The 4521-nt window shown below is 44.1% G+C and overlaps 1 long non-coding RNA gene across 1 annotated transcript; it reads right to left on the reverse strand.

Annotated features, from left to right (window-relative positions):
* Positions 1-1611: 1611 nt before the first annotated feature.
* LOC103659484 lies at positions 1612-4033 on the reverse strand. Its single transcript, XR_567488.2, has 2 exons — positions 3627-4033; positions 1612-2986 (listed from the first exon to the last, which is right to left on the reverse strand). It is a non-coding gene; the product is annotated as an uncharacterized LOC103659484 (long non-coding RNA).
* Positions 4034-4521: the final 488 nt, after the last annotated feature.

A 4521-nucleotide genomic window follows, 5' to 3' on the forward strand; every position in this document is an offset into this window, starting at 1 on the left:
AAAATCTGACTAACTTTCTATTAAAGGGTGCATTTTGTTGATTCATAAAAGTTTTTTTTCCTTTTTTTTTTAAGATTTTATTTATTTGTTAGAAAGCAAGAGAGAGACCACAAGTAGGCGTATAACAGAGAGAGATGGAGAAGCAGGCTCTCCACTGAGCAGGGAGCCTGATGTAGGGCTCAATCCCAGGACCTTAGGATCATGACCTAAGCATACACCCAACCGACTGAGCCACCCAGGCGCCCCCCCAATCATAAAAGTTTTTTGATATGTTAAAGATTTTAACCCTTTGAGTGTAGGTTGTAGGTAGCTTCACTATTTGGCTTTTCCCTTCCTTATTATATTTGTTACCTAAAAAAATAATAATAATTACGGAAAAATTTTTAGTCAAGTCAGCCAATCATATTTATTTTTTCCATAGCTTTTACTTACAGTCCTTTTCCCATCCAAAGATAGGTATCTACCTAGATTTGTTTTGAGTAAATTTATAATTAAAAAATATTTAACTCTTATTCCTTCTGGAAATATTTTCAGGAGCTGTGTGAAAGGGAGCACTAACGGGATTTTTTCCAAGTGCCTCCACACTGTTTAATGAATAATCTTTGCTTTCTGCCATGGTTTGGTAATGCCTCTTTTATCACATGGCTGGCAGATAGTCGCACACTGGTTTGCATGTGACCTGCTGTGCTAAGAGTGTCTGGATTAACTTTCCCAGTGGGGAGTAACTGCAGGCAGTTTGAGAACTCCCTGAGCAGCTCCCACAGTTCCCTGAATATGGTGGATGGCCAATAAGGTCTTGTATGAAATGAACAATTAATGAGTCATTCATACACCTGGGAAAGCTTAACTGGAAGACAAACAAATGTCTGTCCTGACTGGTTAAATATTTACCTTTTGGGGCAAGGGTGCCAGACATGATAGGCTTTTTAGTGACCCTTACAGGTTATGATTTTCTCTTCCACCCTCTATTACTCTGATCCAGTCACTTCCGTCTTTGGAATATAATAATGGTTTCTTATGGCCTCAGAATTAGGAATAAATTCCAGGTTATTATCATTCAATACATTCATCATTCTCCAAGAATAGTTATGATGCAGCTGGGTCAGTATTTCTCACACTTGAGCAATGTATAGAGAACTTTAAAAGGAAAACAATTCTCACAGACCTTCAGTGATGCCTTATTTTTATTAAAATACCATTTAAATAAACTGCATATTCTTATAGGTCCATAGCAAAAAAGGGTAGTGGGATCATGGCTACATGATATTCACATGATCCAGGATATGCATATTAATTTAACATGATATTAATTTCTTTAAAAAATATGGTAATGGAAGCAAACACACGAATTTCATGGATTTCATAGAGAACTTAGGGATCCCTGGAGTATGTGTCCTATTTCCAGTCTAACAGAACAGAAATTGCTTTCCCATAAACCACATCCAACCCTCAAACTTTGCCCTTTTCTAAGCAGTTTGGATGCCTACCTTGTCTTCAACGGTCACCTTAAGTGTGAATAACCACTAAACTAGACGTAAACTAATCTCCATATGCTCATAACCATTACACAACTGTAAAACCCAAACGAAATATGAACAAAACTCTAAAAGCCATGTTTCAAATAACTTTATTTAATGAGACAGATGACATTGTCTTGCTGAACAAAATGTCTGCTCACCTTGTAAACACAGTACCTGCCTGCTAGGAGCAGGGCTTTTGGTTGGTTCTACAAGTCCATACTGAGTGAACAGACTTATCAGAATTAGTTCATTCCTTCAACCATTACTCTTTATTTTTCTTTAAGAAACCTTTAGAAATTGAACTGCAGCGCATCAATCCATCAGGGTTTTCATCAAGAACACCAGCTCTAAAACATCCTAATGTTCTTCTAAAGAACTTGCTTCTGGAAGTTGATATGTATAACTAAGCTGATTTTTGCTCTGCAGGTTTTAATAAACCATGCTCTCTATACCACTAGCAAAGGGAAACCCTCTTCTGGACCCAAACAGAAATGGCTTCAAGATGAAAGAAAATCACTCAAAACAGCTCCTTAAATATTTCCAATGCAGTAATTTCTAAAAAGTACAATTTATATTCTGTAGTACTACAATCTGAATGCAGAGAGGCAGTGGTTAAGTGTAAGGGCTTAATTATAAGAGGGAAGCTTTCTGCAAAATTTTATGGAATGAATTCCCCATATCTTATAGGAAAATATTATACAGGACTCTTAGGTTGCTCAAGACTCTGTTTCCTAATAGTTGTTGAAAGCTGTTGACTTTTAGAAATGAACATGTTGATCTGGGTGTAGAGGAGGAGGACGCGCAGAAAACAGAAGAGACGCCAATTCACAAGGCAGCAGGCAATTAATTAACAAGAGTCGTGCTCCTGGAAACATATGATGGAAAAGATCTAAGAATCTTGGAGTAACAGAAGATGTATTCCTTTCAAGTTAGTTTACTTGTGTGAATTCTCCACCATAGTTGAACCAGTGGATAAGATGTTGGGGTAAGGCACCGGTTCTTGAAAGGGGGCAATTTTGCCCCCACGGGACATTTAGCCACATCTGGAGGCATTCTTAAACATCACAGCTGCGGAGAGAAGGCATCCTATTTGCATCTAATGGATAGAGGTTAAGGATGCTGCAACACATCTTACAATGCACAGGACACATCTCACAGCAATGATCCAGCCAAAGATGTCAACAGTACCAAAGTTGAATAACCCTGGATTAAGATGTCCAAGCCAAAGGACTGTGTCTGGGCTGTATCCTTGTGTGGATAGGGCTTGTGTGACAGGCTGTATCCTTGTGTATCCTCCTGCTTTACACATACACGCATGCATGTGCAAGCATCAATTTCTATTACAAGGCCACAAGCTACCTAGAATCCTCCCAGACGGTCTCCTGGAATGCAGTTAGTATTCCAAGTTAGTCCCAGGAAGGTGGAGTTAGAGGGTTTTGCATTGAGCCAGTCACATGAGACCACTACTGAAGGAACAGATAAAATGAACAGTTAAAAGCGTAACAGGATACATTAGTTCACTTACTCATTCAGCAAACCTTTGTTGGGCCCCCATATGGGCCACTCTGCTAGGCATGATGATGATACACAGTGAACACAACCAAATCTGGTCCCTGCCCTCATGGAGCTTATAGCCTCAGGAAGACTAAAGAGGTTACCAAAAAGAGGCTGGTAAAATGAGGACTCCGTAAATGTATCCGATTGAGGAACATTCACACAGCAGCTCCAGAAGCTTTCGTGTAAGTGTGATCTCATTTGAACCACGCAACAAACCTGGAGACAGGCTTTATTGCCTTCATGGCGGTTAAAAACACGCCCAAGGTCACATTTATAAATGGCAGAGCTTCAGCCAAGTGACACTGAGGTCCTTGTACTGTTTTACAGAGCAAGGATACACATAGGCACTCTTGCTTGATTAACCTGGAATTTCCTCTCCTGCTTCTCACCAAGCAAGCGTACATGTACAGTGTCTTTCCCCTTAGGAAACAAACGAAACAATGCCCCCAGCCTTCTCCGTCCTCTTGCTTATATAATACCTGGGGATTATTTTCTAGCTGTTTCATGTGTATGTGCCTTATGTTCCTAATTAGATAGTAAACTCCTGACCTGCAGGGACCACATCTTCCATTTCCTTTGCAACCCTTTGCCAGTACTGCAGTCACCCAATAAATGCCTGCTGCATGAATGAACCTGTAGAGATAAAAATACTTTATGGTATCCCCATTTATTGGTTTCATGCTCTTACTTTGCTTTGTGATAGGACTGTACATTATGAGCTTCTAGAGGGCAGAGGAAGTGGCTTGGTGCTTTCCTTACACTCAGCAGGCACCGTGCAAAATTTGATCCCCGCATGCCTTTTTGATGTTCTGGATAATATTAGCACACTGGAGTGTTTTTGTGTATCTAAGGACCGAGGCTGTCAGCCTCTCTGCGGCGGGGAATGTTCCTTCCTTTCCACAGTAAGCTCCCCTGGCGCCTAGGACAGGGCTAGATTACTGCAGAAGCCCCCTCCCCCGCCTTTCTCTTACCCTACCCCCCCCCGCTGATTTTTATGGCTAGGGAGGCCGACTGCGAAAATGGCAAGCTCTTGCATAACCCCAGACCTTGCAAGGAAATGAGCAAAGTGGAAGGGGATTTGAAGGCAGGTCAGAAACGGCCTGGATGAGAACACTGAGGCTTCTCGCTGACCTGCAGGACCCCAGCCGCGCGCCGCCCGCAGTCGCGGGGCCTTGGAGGCAGCCCGCCCGCCCCGCGCGCCCCCGGGAGCTGTCCAGACGGCCCCGCCCGCGCCTACCTGGGCACTCACCCGCGCCGCGCGGCCTCTCCTCCTCCCACCCCGGCCGCGGGAGCCCGGCTCGGGCCTGCCCGGCCGCCGCCCCGCCTCTGAGAAGCCCCGCGGGCTGCGCGCTCGCAGCCTCCTCCGGGCCCGCCAGACCGCGCCGGGCGCGCCGGGGGCGGCACGGCCAGGCTCGGCGGGGCTCGGCGGGCTCGCCCCCGGCCG

The sequence above is a fragment of the Ursus maritimus genome, unplaced genomic scaffold, assembly GCF_017311325.1.
Source record: "Ursus maritimus isolate PB19 unplaced genomic scaffold, ASM1731132v1 scaffold_1, whole genome shotgun sequence".
In the NCBI taxonomy this organism is placed as follows: domain Eukaryota; kingdom Metazoa; phylum Chordata; class Mammalia; order Carnivora; family Ursidae; genus Ursus; species Ursus maritimus.